Source organism: Podarcis tiliguerta (assembly GCF_965153285.1).
Source record: "Podarcis tiliguerta genome assembly, chromosome: 2".
In the NCBI taxonomy this organism is placed as follows: Eukaryota; Metazoa; Chordata; class Lepidosauria; order Squamata; family Lacertidae; genus Podarcis; species Podarcis tiliguerta.
This window is the reverse complement of record NC_139535.1, coordinates 84,132,027-84,151,891: the sequence shown is the minus strand read 5'-3', so window position 1 is coordinate 84,151,891 and position 19,865 is coordinate 84,132,027. Positions and strand designations below refer to the sequence as shown.

The following is a 19,865-nucleotide window of genomic DNA, read 5'->3' as shown; positions in this document are numbered from 1 at the left end:
AATTTTCACTGAAGGAGAAGCTCTCATTATCACTAATGGAAGTTTCCATCCTGATGCAAATAACAGATTCTCCAATGGACTGGGAAGGCCCTGCAGCTGCTATTGTCTTTTTAAAATGCACTTTCTAATTGGGTGAATAAGCATCACATTTGCTTTGGCTCTTTGCATATGGATTTAGATCTCTGGAACTGGCTGTATTTGATATATATACGTTTACATCACAGGAAATACTTGCTTGGGATCTGCTTTGTATTATATTAGTGAGTCTTAATCTTTGTGGTATTGCAGCTCGCAAAGATTGTTTTTCTTTGCAGACTCCTACATATCTGTGGAAAGCGCTTTGAAAAGCTCCTGAATTTAAACTCCTATTCTTTCTTTATCCCACTGCAACTGTACTGAATGCAGAAGCAGGAGGGAGGGTTGCTAAGCCTACATTTGCACCTGCTGCACAGTCACGGAGACATTTGTCAGAGAAGACACCTGCTTTCAGGGCTGATACAGCACAGAGCATGTGCAAACCTTTCCCACTTCCTTTTGTCCTGTTTGTCCTGTTTTTAGCGCAGTGTCACTGAAATAAAGAAAGAACTGAATTTTAATTTGGAAACTTTTGTGTTTGTTGTGACCTATAAAGCCCTAAATGGCTTGAGACCAGGTTACCTGAAGGGTGCCAGGGAAGCAGGGGAGGAATAATTTTTTGGGGACTGGCTGGTCTGGCTTCGAATAAGAGGGGAAGATTTTGCCAGGACTCTCCAATCACAGTGCTTTGAGAGATGTTGATGTTATCTCACCAGTATTGCCTGTCCTGTGCTCTTTGCTATTTCTGCTCATGGTGGTTGCTTGGGAAATGCTGGCCATCCAAGTCCTTTCCCTTCTGTGTCACAGGCCCACCCACTCTCTTGAATTAGCATTGTGCTTGGCTTCTGTAATATTTTCGGCCAATGGAGAGGGTCAGAAGCCTGAAGCTGGTATTCCCCATTCATCATAACTACTTTAACCCTGTGCCCATTCTTCTGAACGCTTGCAGGTTACCGTATTTTTCGCCCTATAGGACGCACTTTTTCCCCTCCAAAAATGAAGGGGAAATGTGTGTGCGTCCTATGGGGCGAATGCAGGCTTTCGCTGAAGCCTGGAGAGCGAGAGACGTCGGTGCGCACCGACCCCTCTCGCTCTCCAGGCTTCAGGAAGACATCTGCAAGCCTCGCATGCCCGGCGGGAGGTCCCGCCAGGCGCGCGAGGCTTGGGGCGGCAGCCTGCAGCCTGAAGCAGGGGGTGAGCTGCGGAGCCCGCCCCCTGCTTCAGGCAGATGTCCGCAAGCCTCGCACGCCCGGCAGAAGGTCCCGCCAGGCGTGCGAGGCTTGGGGTGGCAGCCTGCAGCCTGAAGCAGGGGGTGAGCTGCGGAGCCCGCCCCCTGCTTCAGGCAGATGTCCGCAAGCCTCGCACGCCCGGCAGAAGGTCCCGCCAGGCGCGCGAGGCTTGGGGCGGCAGCCTGCAGCCTGAAGCAGGGGGTGAGCTGCGGAGCCCGCCCCCTGCTTCAGGCAGATGTCCGCAAGCCTCGCACGCCCGGCAGAAGGTCCCGCCAGGCGCGTGAGGCTTGGGGCGGCAGCCTGCAGCCTGAAGCAGGGGGTGAGCTGCGGAGCCCGCCCCCTGCTTCAGGCAGATGTCCTTAAGCCTCGCGCGCCCTGCAGGAGGTCTCGCCGGGCCCGCAAGGCTTGGGGCGGCAGCCTGTTCTGCTCAGGCTTCCCCCGCGCCAACCCCCGTGCCTGGGGGAAAAATAAATTTCCCCCCCTTTATTTTCCCCCCAAAAAACTAGGTGCGTCCTATGGGGCGGTGCGTCCTATGGGGCGAAAAATACGGTACTTTTCTAGGGGCATCACTATGATGTATGCCATTTCCATAATAAAGTCAATGCCAACACAGTGGCCAACCAGATGCCTGTGGGAAGCCTGCAAGCTGGACATAAGCTCAGCAGCACTCTGCTCACCTGTGATTCCCAGCAGTTGGTATTCAGAGGTATACTGCTTCTGACAATGGAAGCCATAATGGTTAGTATCCATTGATAGCTGCTACGAATTTGTTTAATCCCCATATTAAGCTATCCAAATTTCTGTGGGACTGAATTCCATAGTTTAACTATGCGCTGCACAAAAAGTATTTCCTTTTATCTGTCCTGAATTCAGCTTCACAATTTCCTCCTAAGAGTGAATGGGAAGACTTTAAACTTTGCTCTTCAAATCAGAATTTGAGTTTGGACCCTGAGCTGAATTGGACATCTGAATGATGCTCTTTTCAGAAGTGCTAAATCACAGTCTGAAACAAATCTTGAGACTGGTGCGACCTCTAATAAGTGTCACAAATACACACACACACACACACACACACACACAATGTTTAACTCCATTCTCTTACCTTCAATGTTTCCTGTTATTTTTGTTGTAGTCTCAAACACCATCTGAAAGTGTGCTCTGGACTCCTGCTTGATAACTCCTGTATTAAACAAACAAAAGAACAATGCAGAAACAGTCCTTTGGTGTTTGTTCTCCTTTTGTTTGGTCTGTTAAAAAAATGAGAGAAGGTTAAGTTAGACTCCATGTCTTCGGGAGGAAGAATGCATAAAATGCAGATGAGAAGAAGCTGAAATGTGAATACTTGACTAATTTCAAGAACACCCCTCAGGTAATAAATTCAGGCCATGAATCCTGTTCTGTTTGTGGACCAAATTGCAAAAGGAAACACATTTTCATCCTGATCTCTCCCCCGCCCCAATATCCTGCTATTAACGAAATCCATTCCAAAGCAAAACAAAACAAAAAGCAAAAACCACTCAACCCTGCTTAAATAAACCTGCAGCCCAGAGCTTTCCAATCCACAACGGGCCTGTCAGCCTGCATGCATGCCCCATGCAGAAGATAAAGAAGAGGTTAGTGTATGAGAGAATGTCCTGGGCAACTCAGACACTGGGTTCATTAAGACTCTGGTTTGAATTCAGAGGAGCTCTTCTGCAAGCACAAGGGTTTCTCCATTCACTGAAAGTCTGGCATCTGAGTGGAAGCTCCCAGGTCACAGAAGGGAGTGGGGAGTCTGGAATTTTGTTGTTGTTTCCATTTTCCACTTCTCCTTATAGCTTCCTGTACCATCTCCCATGTTCTAGATAGTCCTCCAACCACCTGGAGCAAATTTTCAGGGGGACACCAGGGCCTGCAGAGGGAAAGGGGAATACAAATATTCATTTCTTTTGCAAGAAAAATGTGATGGGTTGGATCCAGAGATTTTGTTCATGGAACCTTCCCTCCCATGAGTGGAAGGTTCTATGTATGGAATTTCAGTCACAGGGTCTTTGGATCCAACTATTGCGTTTTTTCTCTCTCACAAGAACTGCAAGAGATCATGCTCTCATGTAGTATTAGGGATGGCTGGATCTGTCCATTTCAGTTTCTCTGCATTTCTCATTATACAAATCTAAGTTCAGGTCACAGTATTTCCACATCAGTTTATATTTGTAAAAAGGTCCTCGTGGAAACTTATCATTGTTTTAGTGCACTTTTCTGCTAATACCAACATCTTTGCAAGTGATTTTCCTTAATACAGTATAGTGCATTTCCCCATGTTATCTTAACTAGCACATGCATGTCCATGCACACTTTCTACCAATATAAACTTTCTTTCACATACTTTTTAGTTGAAAGTTGCCTTTCAAAATTTGTAGAAGCGCAAATTTTGAAGGGTGCCTGTGTTTTATTCTGGGAACTGCGAATGATGTAGGTTCACATTACAATGCAAACTGAATCAAATTTCTCTCTCATCCCTCAATATGATGGAGAAGAGAAACTAGTTATTTGAGGCTAGTGGGCACCTGGCCTGTATTACAAAACTTTCCACCCTTTCTCCCTTCAGCTCAGTTCTTTGGTTTGTTTTAACCAAATACGGCAGTGATGTGTTTGCGTTGCACCTGTTGCCTTCACTTCTGTCCCTTGTGACGGTACAAAGCCAGCAAGAGTGTTTTGCTGCGAAACAAAGAGACTCTCATCCTTCACTTTAATTACAGTCAAAACAACCCTTTCCCGCATCAACCAGGTGGAAAATGAGCTCTTCGTCTGAGGGGAAAATAGGGCAATTTGTTTGTTTAGCACACACAATGGTTAAAAACTATCTAAAAGCATGTCTTAAAAATACAGCAGCCACTGTAGTTTATATACATCCAGCTGCAAAAGGCTTAGTACGTATCACAAAATCTAAAACGTGTCAATTATCTCCCCAACAGTTACATGTGAATTTCATTAGCTGGTTAAATGGTACCTATTACTGCATCTAGCCAGCTGGAGGGATTTCCAGTAGGAAATTTGATACAAGAAAAGCTTACAAATCTCAAATTCCTAAAGGCCATGCGGAATTCATGCTGATTAAATGCGATAAGGGTAGCCCTGAACTCATCTCCCGGGCTCCATATGATCCTATCTTTCACAAATAAAGGGAAAGGCACCTGTGTTAATGTGCTGATATGGCACTGGGATTGGTGTGTGTTACCCCTGATATCTTCCCACTGGCTTTATTCAGAGAGGCGAGGAAAAAGAAAACACTGTGGGGACATGCAAAGGAATTGACACTTGGCTTGCTTTGAGAACTTTGATCCTCTCTCTATGACTCTGCTTAAATGCTCTGAAGTGTGGTTTGGTCCTGAAGGTGATGAAATTATGGTAAGAAAAGAAAACCGTGCACTAGAAATTGGGCATAACATTGACAGAGTGCATGATGCAACAAAATGCACCTTCGCCCTCTTGTTTCTGCTGTATTGATTTAATCCAGAATCTACTTCATAAGAAGATGCTCTTTGTTAGACTTTCTTGTACATCCTTATCAAGACACACAATATGTTTTTATGCCTATGAGCTTCTCAAGAGGAGGCGAAAGTGCTCAGTGCATGATTACTGATTCACAGGATGGGATGCAAAATTTGTTACAATGGCATTTCCCTTTCCCAGATAAAAAGCAAGAGAGATTTTTCACTGGGATAAATTCATAGGGAAAAGGGTTAAATCTTTCCTCACTATAATTCAAATCCTGATTGCTTCTTCCTTGTGCTGTTATTTTGAAAGCTGGTGGGGGAGAGGGACACAGAGACACAAATCCACACTTTTAAATATCACATAGAGCTTAGTGCTAATTGTCACCCTTTGAACACAACCAGAAGTGGATTTGTTTGTTTGTTTGTTTCCTTCTCCATAAAAGTGCCAGGTGAATGCAGCAACATTAAGTTTAAAATTAAAATTAAGTTTAGTGTACCTAACAATGTGTTGGATTGTAGCCTTTGGTTGTGGGCTACATATAAAGATATCCTTATAATGCCTGATAATCAAGCAGGGGTGGGTAACCTGTGGTGGTCCAGATACTGTTGGACCACAACTCCTATAATCACTGACTATAGTCCATGCTGGCTGGAGCTGATGGGAGATGCATTAAAAAAACATCTGGAGGGCTTCAGATGCCTTGCATTAGATGTTATCATGAAGGGACAGGTCAAAAACCTTGCTGTTGTCATCTCAGTAACATTCTCTTATATCTGTGGAAAACTAGGTCAGATCTAGTAATATTCCTTCTTAAAAATGCCCTGAAAAAGGCAGGTACTGAACCTTCCCTGTGGGATGGCACTGTATCCAAAGCACCGTATTTTGATCATAGTTTTTGGAGGAGGAAAACAAGAAAAAAATATTCTGAATCCCAGAAGCCAGAACAGCGAGAGGGATCGCTGCGCAGTGAAAGCAGCGATCCCTCTTGCTGTTCTGGCTTCTGGGATAGCTGCGCAGCCTGCATTCACTCCACTTCCCCTTACTTTTTAGGAGGGAAAAAGTGAGTCTTATAGAGCAAAAAATACAGTAAGCATCTAGCCCTGTGGACATGTTCTGCAGCGCTATCTAGCTGAGAACTTCCTTGCCAAGAACAGCAGCAGCAAAAAGAAAGAGCCAGTGAGCAATGGTGAAATTCAAGGCAGGTGGAGCTTTATTCAGACTGAACCCCTTGACTGTGCACCAAAGGTAACCTCCGTCTTCTCTGGCAACAAATGAAAGGAAGGAAGATCATTACTTTCCCCTCTTACTGTACCTTTCCCTTCCCCTGCCTATACAGTGGCACCTGTGGTTAAGAACTTAATTCATTCTGGAGGTCTGTTCTTAACCTGAAACACCACTTTAGCTAATGGGGCCTCCCGTTGATGTGCCGCCGCCGGAGCACGATTTCTGTTCTCATCCAGAAGCAAAGTTCTTAACCCGAGGTACTATTTCTGGGTTAGCAGAGCCTGTAACCTGAAGCATCTGTAACCTGAGATACCACCGTATAACCAACCTGCTGTTGTTGAAAAGCAGACCGTAATGTGTAGTTTGCAACTTGTGAAAATGTAAAACATTTTAAAACAAAGCAAAATACCAGAACATGATCAAAATAGTGACTGAGGATGATGGAAATGGTAGTTTTGTTGCAGGAATTGAGCAAAGTCAATTGTTGGCCTTCCTTCCTTTCCATTCCCCCCTTTGCAACTGCTACCATAATCTGCTTACAAGACTCAGTTTCGTATTCCCTTCCTGGTAAAATTAAGAGTCAGAAATATCTTCAACTTCCATCGTCAGTGTCCCTCCTCTGAGGCCATACTATTAAGAGTTTGCTATGGAACAGTTTAACTCTTTTTTTTTAAAAAAAAAGTTTCCATGTGCTCCTTATTCTCCCGCCCCCACTTTCCTCTTAGTCCTGCCTACCTGCTCACTTCCTGCTCTACATAATGTTTTCTCAGCTTCCCACCATGTGAGTTATTTGCCCATTTAAGAGCAGTTTAACTCATCCGTTTAGCAAATGTATCTGGGCTCCATTTCAGTGCATACAAATTCCAAGAGGGAGTAATATCAAGCCTAACAGAATTGGCTTTGTCTACCTCCCCCTCTTTTAAATGGTGGCATCTTTAACAGAACCATTCCAAAACGCCTCCTAGGACCCCAAAGGAAGCTCATCTTGGATGCAGCATCTGTTACTGTTTTCATTATGGTCCCAAACAGCCAATCTTACTGAGACTAAAGGAAATCCCATTACATCCACAGTCTACCCAGCGGTGATTTCAGTAAATGGCGAGATAGAATTCCATGCTGAAAATATGCCACACAAATACAGCAGTTCAGTGCAGATGCTTGTCATGTGGCTTTGCTGCTAGCCATGGCGGAAGGAGTGATATCATGCTGTTGCCAACAATTTCCTTCTGTAGTTTGTCCCCATAAGTTACTGCAGTTGTCTCCCCCCCCTCCTTCCAGTTGGGGTTTTTGGGTATCAAGACAGGGAATCTTGCTTGCTTGCCCCAGGAATTCAAAACAGCCCCTTTCACTGGGCAAATGGGCTCCCCTCACTGTTTATATCATTATTTTTATATGAGTTTTCCTTGTGTCAAATGTTAGACTGCATTGGGGCAGAGACCTGGCCTTTGTAAAGTGCACCATAACACAATTATGTAACAATGTTGGGCTTGTTGTCAGTGCTTACAAATTCAAAAATTCAAGCCTAACAGGATTGGCTTTGTCTACCTCCGCACTCTGTTAATCTTCGCAAAAGGAAGATATTGGGGCAGGACATCAGTTGATAGAAGAGAAATGGAAGATACATCTTATTCTTAATTTTACTAGGAAGGGAAGATGAGGCTGAGCCCCTTAAGTAGATTATGGTAGCTATTGCAAAGGAGGGAATGAAGAAGGTAACCTTGGGCAGTTATTGCAATGAAACTTTGCATAGTCGAAGAAGACAGCTCCCTGCCCCAATTAGATTGCAACCTAAAAGTTCATGCAGCAGAAACAACAAGGGGAAGGGATGCAATGGGAGGAGTAAGCAGGGAAAGACTGTGTGATTGGTTCATTTACACATGTATAGGCTTGGCTACAGGGTCAGTTGCAGTGGGGCATGGGCACAAGGAGGTTGAGCCAAGGGTTTGCAGGACAGCAGACTCTCTTTCTGCAATATCATTTCCTCACTTTTAAGAATCTTGGAGTTGAGAGCTCAGTTGGGTAGAGCATGGTGCTGATAACAACAAAGTCACAGGTTTGATCCCAATATGGGACAGCTGCATATTCTTCCTGCATTGCAGGAAGTTGGACTAGAGTTTCCTCAGGGTCCCTTCCAACTCTACAGTTCTATGATTCTATGATTCCCCATCTTGTCATGACTTCACAGAGTCCAGCTGCAGTCAAGGCTTGGAGTCAGAGGCTGCAGAATCTCTAGTTTTAAGGAGCTAGACCAGGATGCTGAGCCTGCTGCTGGAGATGAGGAGACAACAGAGTGCTCCAGAAGAACCCTTGTACCTGTAGGGGCAGAGTCTTGCTTGAGCTGTTCAGCAGAATCCCTGATATGGACCTTGTGTAGAAACAAATTCTCTCCACCACATGAATGCCTTTCAAATCTTTGCCGAAGAACAGTCTTAAATGCTAGTTACAACAAAATAAACTTTACAGAACAACAAAGTAACACATTGCCAACAAGCAGTGTGGTTCAGTCATTTATGCAGTACATTAACCGTCCTCTTTCTGGTCCCTAGGTTTGTGCATCATTGCAGAGCTTCTATGCAAAACTGCTGCTACCATTAGCCATCTCCAACAAACATACACTGGCTTCCCAACTTTCAGCTGATCATCAGGTAGTTTAGCTCATTGAAACAGAAAAATACTATCCTTCTCTGACACTTTTGCCAAAGTGGAACTTCTTGCCTAAGGTAAACTTCGCTTTACAGCATTTGAAATGCACTGCATTCAAATACAGCATTTTATATACATTGAATGTACAGTGGTAGCTTGAGTTACAAACGCCTCAGGTTACAAACGCTTCAGGTTACAAACTCTGCTACCCTGGAAGAGTTACCTTGAGTTGAGAACTTTGCCTCAGGATGAGAACGGAAATAGTGTGCCAGCGGCATAGCGGCAGCAAGAGGTCCCATTAGCGAAAGCACGCCTCTAGTTAAGAACAGTTTCAGGTTAAGAACGGACCTCTGGAACCAATTAAGTTCATAACTAGAGGTACCACTGTAAAACTTTAAGAAGCCTGGACCATCACAGGCACTGTTCCCTGAGGAGCCAAATTCCCTTCCACCGGATCTCACCAGCACAGGAAACACACCAGACAAGAGGCTATGGAATGGAGGAGGGATACCTGTCTTCAGGCCAGAGGATTGGTCCTTAGAGAATTAGCCACAAGAGGGCAGAGCCTGAGAGAGGTGGGCTGGAGGCAGGTGCTTAAAAAGGCTCAGTCCACTTACAACTTTCAGTGGAACAGTTGCTCTCTTGAAGCTCTCTGCGGTCCTACAACTCCTAACCTGCCTTGCTGCTTCCTTTGTGGGGTCTAGCATCAGACAATAATGCCACCCTGTCCCTTGAGTGTGGCAAGAATGGACTGCAAATGGTGGTGGGAAAACAATTGTTGAAGTTTTATTCCTACCCCCTTTGTCAGATCCACAGGGGCAGCAAATCTGGTCTCCAAGGAATTCACTGCCTGCTGGTGCCATGGTAGCAATGACAATTGTGGTACCCTTATTGGAGGCTGGATCGCCTGCATTCTCTGCAGCCTCACCCAATGCCACCTCTATAGCATCATCTTGGCAAATAGGAGGCACTGCTGGTATTCTCCCCACTTGTTCTTGATGTAGTTCTTTATTCCCCGTTTGTTTCTAGTGTAGATCTTCACTCACCCCTTCTTTCCTGGCTGTGTGTGTGCATGTGCACCATTTTGTGGTTTACCTCAGGTGCCAAATTGTCTTGGGCCAGCTCTGAGTGGGATAGAACTCAATTCAGTGAGTGCTGCTGCTGAAGCCACAGACCAGCACAGGGCTTGGGCTCACCAGGTGGCAGAGCCAGTTCTCTCTGTTTGCTATTTCTGGAAGAGAGCCAAAGCATACTGAGCTTCCATAGTACTCACCGGAGATTCAGGGCTTCCCCCTCTGTTACTCTAAAGTGCCTGGGATTAACTCTTAATCTGTGCTGTAGAACCAGGTTTCAAAAAGGCACAATAATAGTTTAAGGGACAAAGTTGTTCTCTCCTGCTCTACCAGGTGGAACAAAATGCAGCGACAAGAGGAAAGAATTAAGAGCTAATTTTATTTTAATGAATGGCACACACACACACACACACACACACACATCCCATTTTGGTTTGGCAAATTCAAACCAACCAGACGTGGTGGTCCTTAGTTCATCTCTGTAATGATGAATCCACATGTCTCCAGGTGGTCGAGCGATCTCATCAGCATCTCAGCAGGAGGACTTTGGAAGAGGGGAAGGCGGGTGGGTGGGTCAGAGGCCCAAATTCTAATTGACTGTAAAATGAAAATGAAAATTGCCGTTGACACTGGGGAAGGCACACAAATTTGAATGACCCTGCCTTGATATAGCGGGTGGCTTCCTCCCCTCCCCTATAAGCACATTCATTTCACATGCACACAATGAAGAAATCAAACAAATCCAAGCTATTGTTAGAAGGTTTAATGCTGTTGTGGTTTATATATTTTAAGCTCCCTCAACATTGCGAAATGCCTTGGTGGCTTCTTCATAGTTACAGTTCATTTTCAAGCATTTCCAGACTGGTTTTGATGGCGATTTCCTTCACTGTTCACAACCTCTGCTGCTTAACAACTGTTCTCTTATGATGTAACAAGTGGCTATGCCTGAAGCTAGAAACTGATGGCAGGGATGTGGAAAGTTCATTTGGAATTGTATTTCTTTGCTACATTTTAGGGTTCAGTAACAAATCTGGGCAATGAAAGAAAGTACTTATTCCTATAATACGGGGGTGGTTGGAGGCTCTGCCCCTGTAGTTGCATCAACCTTAAAGCAGGGAAGATGGGCCTGTGGCCCTACAGTTATTGCACTGCAATTCTCATCAGCCCCATCCAGCGTAGCCAGTGGTCAGGGATGATGGGAACTTCTGAAGAGCCACAGGTTCACCATCCCTGATATAGTGCACATTTGACTTATGAAATTGTGCTAGATTGGTTCTACAGTGGTACCTCGGGTTAAGTACTTAATTTGTTCTGGAGGTCCGTTCTTAACCTGAAACTGTTCTTAACCTGAAGCACCACTTTAGCTAATGGGGCCTCCCACTGCCACCGCGCCGCCGGAGTTCTCATCCTGAAGCAAAGTTCTTAACTTGAAGCACTATTTCTGGGTTAGTGGAGTGTGTAACCTGAAGCGTATGTAACCCGAGGTACCACTATAAGCTGCTTTTGAAAGGAATTGGACAAAGGCAAAGAGAACAGGACTCTTAACAGCTGATAGCTAAATGGAACTCCCATTAACATATGGCAAATATATGACTCAGGATAACACTTCATGCATCTCAACGCATACATAAAAGCCTTTAGGACTGTCTCCTTAGAAGTTGTGAATCTATGGTCCTCCAGATGCAGTTGGACTGCAACTCTCAACATCTCTGATCATTGGCCACGCTAGCTGGGGCTGAAGGGAGTGATAGTCCCAACTAGGGAGCCCAACTTTTAAAAGGCTCTGGGAACAGCTGGAGGGCACCATGTTGGCTTCTCCTACTTTGGAACAAAATAAGTGAGGGACAAAAAGCGGGGTGGAGTTGTCTTGCCCAGCTTGGGAGTTTTCCAGAAGTATTTAGCTAAGCATTGCTGACAAGAGAATGCTGGTCTGGATAGACCTTTGCTCTGATCCAACATACAGTGTTCTTATGTCATTGTTGCATTTCTTTTCAGAGCAACTTTGACTCATCCCAGTCTAAATGTGAGTTCTTGCCCTGCAACCTTCTTAGACAAGAAACAAAAGTCCTGAAAATATTTAGCCTTGTTGGGATGAAAGTGCATGCTGTGGGATGGAAGTGGGGAAACTTTAGATTTGCTCTATCCCAAAGAATTTCAACTTTTAAATCAAATAGTAGCACTCTTGGCAATCCTGCAGTAGCAGCAGATTCTTTCTCCCCCAGTGCCTGTGGATACATATGCCTAAAAGAAACCTTAAAGAGAATGCATGGCGGGTTTTTATGCTGTAGACAATTATATTGCAAAGCCCACTGGATCCTATTGCCCCCAAAAGCTGAAAACTTGATGCCTCAAGTCTGACAGAAGTAATTTGCAACATAAATGGAAGCTGCCTGAAGAGTCAATATGAAATGTGTTTAATGTCCCTTTGCCAGATGATTACTGGATCCAGGATAACTAACCACACTGCAGTGATTCCAGATTGCAAGCATAATTGTGCAAGAGCACCTCTTGAAACTGTCTTGTTTGCAGCTTTCCTGGCCTCATTTACAAGAGTCAGGACATTAAAACTGCAGTTTGCAGAACCGCAGCTTCTCTGGGTACAAGCTGCTATTTCTGTGTGGAGATCTCTTCCTCAGCCGTGACAGGAGCACCTGGTTGACCTTGGGCTGTGCACAATCTGACCCTGTCGCTGCTGGTCAAGCTGGGATAAGATGGCAACCTGCCTGATGATATCTAGCATAGGGCCATCGTATATATTGTCTTAGGAATGGTGTGGGGTCTGATACAACCTTGCACTGTAAGCGCCTGAACCTGAATTTGGATGACAAGTTTAGCACACAATTGTCCCTCATAGGCTTTTTTTTCTAAAAGCAAACTGAAAAAATATATGCAGATGTGAATGAGCATATTTTTTTTTTGCTCCTGGAGCTGTTCAGGAGCAAATAGGCATCCTTGCACTGGCTTCGACTAGTGTACTGGATTAGTTGAATCTGGCACCTAGTTTTGCCTTCCCAAAAGTGGGAGGCAGGTTTCTCAAAAGATGAAGGAAACAGTAAAGTAATCCTTAGATGGATCGTCATAAAAAATTAATGAATGGGTCATAAATTTACAAATGCCATATAGCAAATGTTGGGGGACCAGTCTCAGAAATCTCTACCACCAGAAGCAGATGGCCATATGGGACAAAGTCTCTACACTAGCTTCTTAGCAGATAGGTTACTGTTGCTTATTTGGAGGGAGAGGGGAAAGGGTTAGGTGGCAAGGAGGTTGGTGTGGTGCAAACACACTGGCAGAGCCAATCTAGTACTCCTGCTAGTGCATTTGCACCACACCAACCTTCCTGCCACCACACCCCTTTCCCTTCTCCCTCCTAGTAAGCAACACCAACCCATGCACTGGCAAGCTAGCATAGCAGCTCCACACAACCCAACAAGCTGCCTCTGACTACAGTATTGTAGGAGGTGAGTGAAGGCTGAAAAAAATGAAACCCAATTCACAGCTCATTTGCTGAACCACTTGAGGGAAGGGTCACAAGTCAGGAACAGAGCATGTGGCTTGTAAGAAAAGATCCTAGTTAAAAGTTTTTCAGGTAGCAGGGTTAGAAAAGAGGAGTGCCTTCATATATTCTCATTCCAGTACACTAACCTCTTTATTATATGGTTTGCCAAGCAATGGTGTTGGGCAGGGATGGAGAACCTATGGCCCTCCAGATGTTTTTGGATGCCAGCCAGCATGGCCAATGGTCAGAGATGCTGGGAGTTGTAGCTCAAGAACATCTGGAGGGCCTCTGAATTTAGGGGATGGTCCTGAAAGCTTTTTGGTGCTCTGTTTATGTGATGTGCCACACTACTTTAAAACTCTTCAAAGCACACACAAGGAACTCCAGTGCCAGTCTTTTCTTTAAAAGGCAGCGTCAGAATGTGAATTTGGTTTTTCATTCTTGTTCTTATTTAATTTATTACCCACTCTTAACCCTAAGGTTCGAGGGTAGGTTAACACAATGTTACAACACAACATTAAATGGGTAGGATTACAGTGGTACCTCGGGTTAAGAACTTAATTAGTTCCAGAGGTCTGTTCTTAACCTGAAACTGTTCTTAACCTAAAGTACCACTTTAGCTAATGGGGCTTCCCACTGCCGCTCTGCCACCACCACACGATTTCTGTTCTCATCCTGAAGCAAATTTCTTAACCCGAGGTACTATTTCTGGGTTAGCGGAGTCTGTAACCTGAAGCGTCTGTAACCCAAGGTACCACTGTATTCCAAAGCTGGGATGACATGACAATGCACATATCAGTTTTAAATACAAGTCTGCACTATCTCCTCACAGTAAATGCTAAAAACAAACAAACAAACAAAAACACCCCACCACCAAGAGAACTGGTGCTCAGCTGTGGAGCAGGAACCAATGCCTCAGGGAAGCATGCATGATTCTTCTTAAGTCACCCCAAACAGACACCCTTGATTTTTATTTACTGTTGTTTTGATCTACATTGTAGGCCCTGGAAACAGCCCTAGATTCCACAAAGAAACAACCCATTTCTTCTTACTCACAATTGCACACTCACTATAAATAGCATGTTTTCCTACTATAACACAGTTGCTTTGTTTGGTTTTGCGTTCTTTTTTTGGGTACAATCCGACCTGTATTGCTGGAATCAATAAACAGTTGATGAAAACCCCCTGTTATTTAATGCATTCAGTAACTCTAATCGGTTCATTAGAAATTTAATCACTTTCATGTCACCAGCTGTTGTGATGGAGAAAAGAGCTGCGGCTAATTATTAGCTATTTTAGAAAGCTAATATTGAATTCCTAATATGCCCCTTGTGGCCTTGACTCTGTGCAGTTTGTTCAGCCCACAGACATGTGTTCTGGCTCCAGGAAAGGCCAGAAATTCCAAGTGCGGAGGGCTTGAGGATAAATTGGGAGATTGGAGCCAAAGCTCTACTTGTATTTTGCAAGAGATACACATGTACACATTACTGGCATCTGGCTACTAGCTTTACCAGCAAACCTCCAGATACTCAACACAACAAAATCTCTTTCCACCAATGATAACCTCTCATTGCCTCTGGCGTGCATCACTGAGATATCCCTGTTGTTCCTGCCAATCAATTTTTTGTCTGGCAAGACAAGATGGATACCGTTTGTACAGAGGATACATGTAGAAAAACATTAGGAAATATTTGCTACTCTAATGGATGAGATCCTTCTGTCTGAGAGTCATGTGTCTGATAGTAGTCAGCACTACATGCTTCACACAGATGAGCAAATTCAGTGATGGACCAATATGTTATGCTACCTGGAGCAGAGTCCAAATGATACTTCCTCTAGGGTTTACACTTCAAAGAGACTTGCTGCTTTTGTCTATTCCCCACCTGCCTGGTGTCACCAGAAGCAGCTTACTGTACTTCAATCTGTTGCATGCTTTGGCTAGCCTTGCAAGGGATGGAGTGATGCTTCCCAGATATTAGTTAGTGACATCTTGCAATGCTTTTAGAGCTGAGCAGCTCAGAGTTGATGTCCAGAGCTGAGCATCAGATTGTAGCCAAGGCAAGGTGATCTGCAACCAGCAGATGTTCTAGGAGCTGTTGAGTTGCCACATGATACCAGCAAACACCACCAAGCAGGCCCGTACAGAGTTTGTCCAAGGCCTGGAGTGGGAGTCTTGTTCTTGGCATGATAGCATAAGTCCGGCAGGCCCCTGGCAGGTGTACCCGGCTGCCTTGCCCCATCTGCAAGAGCCTGCCACCAAGTCCCAGCTTGAAGGCTGAAGACAGGTTCTGGCAAAACTCCAAACTTGCAGGGAATACTTTGTTTTCTTAAGGAGACAGAACACAGGCAATTGGGGGATGACTATTTTTAACTTTTTTGTGGTTTTATGTTTTTATTGCTGTAAGTGGCTTTCTTATTTTTAATGATATAGCAGCATACAAATATTTTATAAGCAAATAAATAATATGGCACTGCCTAAATAATCCCAAGCTGCGAAATTTGGTACAGCTAAATTTGATACCATTCCTCCACCATTAGCATCACTATAGAAATATGCTGCACTATAGATTTCCCAGGTACTATGTTAATGATTACAGTGGCTCAAATACTACCCAGAGCTCAGCATGCTTAAACCTACTGGTTTCTAAAGCCAAGGATTTAGGTCACTCTTTGCCTTGCTGCAGATGTCAGCATGGTCTTCGTGCCATTCAACCAAAACTGCCTTAAAGATGAAGTGTATCAGTCCAGGGCAACAACATACACTGCCACATGACAATGCTAGAAGACGCCTGTGTCATTATTGATGTCTTAACCTTCTCTTGGAACTGCTTTGTTTGAAAACAGAAATGAAGAGAATCAAAGCTCTAAGGCCATCTTTCTGGCCTTAGGATCATTAATTTTATCAGCCTAGATGGGAAGAGGGTGACCTATTAGTTCAAGTAAATTAAACATCAACAGTTATGCTCTGATGGGAAAAATTTCACTACAGCTGTGCATTATAATATAGGTGGTGTTGCTGGAGGCGGTGGCGGCTGCGATGTGTCTCCTTTGCATTCACCTTTGCATTCTTGGAACACAGTGGACTGGCAGATTGCTGGCTGGTTGGAAAAAGAAAAAGAGAGAGAGAGGGGTGCTCATTCAGGGTGCACTTAGCAGCATGGGGTCTGTTCATTTGACAAGATGAGCCATTTTCTTTCAGGGACCCACAATTAACATGACAATCCCAACACACCCACTTGGAAGCAAATCAATAGGCCATGGCTTTTGGAAAACAATTCCGCTTGGCCTCCCAAGGTCAGGGATAGCAAGGTCAAGCATCAAAGATCAAAGGCCCCACTGAATGTAGCATCAGCCCTTTGCCCTGGGTACATGAGTGACAGGTTCTGCTTGCTTACCTTGAATTATTTGTTTTTGGGTTTTTTTTTATTCAAGAGCCTGGCATTGTTTATACATTCTTTAGATATGGATAAATCAAGGTTAAGCCCAATTCAAGATCAGTTGTCATGGACTACTGCTGTTCTATTCTTCAAATATTTTCTTTCTCCATAGAAGAATTTGAGAGGTTCATGGGCTATTAGTAAAGGGATGGAGTTGAAGTTGCCTATAGAGAACAGAGCAGGATCAAATCTGGAGACTGCTTGGGGTCCATCAGTACTGAGTGGACATGAACCAGGTAAAATGAAGCAATGCAAAGCTCCACTGTTTCACTGGGAAAGGCAGTTAAGCACATGTTGTGGGATCTGTGGGTCTTAAACATATTGGCCTAGATAGCAAGCACTGCTTTTTCTTTAAGCTGCATATAGATGCAAGGAATGCAGTGACATGGAAGTAATAATAGATGCATTGGTGTGTTCCTATTGACAGGCACCAGGCCTTGACAATGATCCATGTAGTTTAAAATATGAAGAGAAATGTAGGGAAGCCTTTTAATGTGTAACTTTTCATTATGTTTATATATATATTGGAAGCCACAGTGGCTAAGGCAACCCAGTCAGATGAGTGAGGTACAGATAATAAAATTATTATTATTATTATTAACAAAAGAATATTTCCATCTGTTTCATTTTTGCCTGTGTGAGATGTTGTGAAGTATTGTCCGCTTAATAGCCAGGGGCCAGCATGAGTCAGTTTAAAATTTGCCATCATTCCTCCTTTAAATACTATAAAACGGAGGTGCCTTGCAAGCAAACAGAAATGCAAAAAAGGCATAAAGTTGCTAAGAATAAAAAGTAAAATGCCAAGCGATAAAAATAATAATATTCATTCAATCATTCCTGCCCACCTGACTGGGTTGCCCCAGCCACTCTGGGTGGCTTCTAGCATATATAAAAACATATCTATGCAATGAAGCAATCATAGCGACAAATTGCTGAATTGTCAAAAGTGGCCCTCAATGGGCTCTCTGAAGGCCTTGGCACATGTTCAGACTGATTAGAAGTACACATGGCCCCCTGTGCTTGCTCCTCTCAACCTACTCATGTTGGGGGACACCTAATGGGAGTGGAGTGATAACATTCACTGGGACATGCCCACCATACAAGATGCCAGGAGAAATGCTGACAGCAGGGGCCAGAGAAGAACCCCCACTTGTACTGGTGTTCCAGTCTTGGGTAGGTCTACCTAGGGGCTATGTAACATACAGCCAGCCCTAATGAGTCGGGTAAATCACAGCTGAGCTGGTGACTCTCCCCTTGATGCAGTGGGGAGGAGTCTCTGGGCACGCAGGGGCTCCTGCCAGACTAAAGTAATTAAAAGAAGATCAAACACTAATAAAACACTCAAATCAAGTGTAAGCAATAAATCACAGGCAATGAAACACAAATGCTGAAGCTACAACAAGCAGCAGAAATCGATCGGAAGCCCCCGACAGTGTAATCAGTTAGCTGGAAGGCTCTCTGAAACAATATCATCATCTCCTCGCTTCCCAAAGCCTTATAATGAGGAAGCCAAAAGAACCTCCCTAGATTTTAACCGATTGCACGTTTCTAAAAGCAGACCTAAAGGCTTGTGGAACTATGCTGGTAGGATATCCATCATAAAAAACACACACAAAGCAAATAGGTAGCATTGGGAACCAAGCAAATACGTAGTAGGGAAACATGTTCCCATGGGCTCCTATAGCTCTGCTAGTAAATTAGTGGTCCTGGAGCTTAGTGGCAAAGGCAATGTCATTGTATGTATGTAGGAGATCTTAGGTTAAACTCCTGACATCTTCAGTGAAAAGCATCTCATGTGCCAGTGCCTAGATGGTGCCTCTCCCTAAGATATCAGAGGCCTGTGGCCCTGTAGATGTTGCTGGACTACAATTCCCATCAGTTGGGAGTTGCAGTCTAACACCATTGAGAAGACTCAAGGTTTCCCATCCCTGGTATATGGAGTATTGGCTGTTCTAGCTTGGAACAAGCCAGCTCCTAACATCCTTAATACCACTATATGCTGTTAGATCTTCATATAACTCTAGATATATCATTCTAACTAAAATAGTTGCTGTAACTTTATCATGATAGTCCATAGGATTGATCTTTGAGGGTTGGTACCAAAAGATGATACCTCCATCCTTTATGAGGCATGTGCTCACTTGGCACTTGCTCCTCAGCCAGTGTCTAAATTGCAGACTAAAACGGTGTTTCTGCACAGATTCACCTGCTGTCATGACTCCAATCTTGAGCAGCAGTGAGGACTCAGGGGAGGAGGGACCAGTTGGATCAGAAAGACCAAGGCTCCAAGCTACAGAGGTGCTAGACATTGAGCTTGAACTAGATCCTAACACCCAGGAGCACCAGGAGCCAGAGCCTCCCCTGAGACAGCATCCTGTGAGTCAGATTCCCTTGCGGAGCCTTCTTCTCCCCACCACCTGGTCACCAGCATAGGTAGTGTCCAAGGTGAAAGCTCCCTGAAAAGGTGATGGATCACTAGGCCAGGGGATTACCTCTCAGACACTCCACTGTTCAGGAAGAGGGTGGGAGGGGGAGTTGAGCTCAAACAACCAAGTTGCTAAATGCAAAGCCATCTGTTGCAACGAGGACAAATTTCCCAATAAGGCAGCCCTGTTTAGGGCACTTTTTAATGTTTGATGTTTTATTGTATTTTTAATGTTTTGTTGGAAGCTGCCCAGAGTGGCTGGGGAAGCCCAGCCAGATGGGAGGGGTATAAATAATAAATTATTATAATTATAATAAAAAAACCTGTTTATTTCAATAATATTAACATTATGGCATTTCTAATTCGTTACAAGCTGCACAATATCAATCACAAAAACCAACACAATGTTAATTGATATTGATAGCAAGGTGGAGTCAGATCTCCTGATGTCTGCTCAGAGTCAGACTGGCTGCTGATACCATTCACAGGAATGTTGAAGGCATTCTTATTTCAAAGCCTATTTATAATAATGTGCCTTCTGCACAGAAGCTTTATAATTGCGATATAAACTCAAGGAATGATTTTTTTTGGTAAGGAATATAGTATGATGAGTGGTATTCACTGGCATCAGAATGCTAGGTTTTTATGAATTTGTATACATAAATGCTTTTAGCACACACATCTTTTTCCATTTCTTTGTTGTTTATAAAAGAGAATTCAATGATTTAAAACTGAAAATAAGGCATGTATATGAGCTGACATATTGTTCATCTTCTTTTAAAC

The 19,865-nt window shown here is 44.0% G+C and overlaps 1 protein-coding gene across 3 annotated transcripts in view; it reads left to right on the top strand.

Annotated features, from left to right (window-relative positions):
- TRIM16 (tripartite motif containing 16) overlaps positions 1-19,865 on the top strand; it is a 680,679-nt gene that overhangs the window by 92,800 nt on the left and 568,014 nt on the right. Inside the window, exon 7 of one of the 3 annotated variants that reach the window (XR_014508323.1) lies at positions 11,003-11,126. The exons of the other annotated variants lie outside the window; for them this stretch is intronic. The gene's annotated coding sequence lies outside the window, so the exon portion shown is untranslated. Of the gene's footprint in view, positions 1-11,002; positions 11,127-19,865 lie in introns of those variants that run through there. 3 annotated transcript variants of the gene reach the window in all.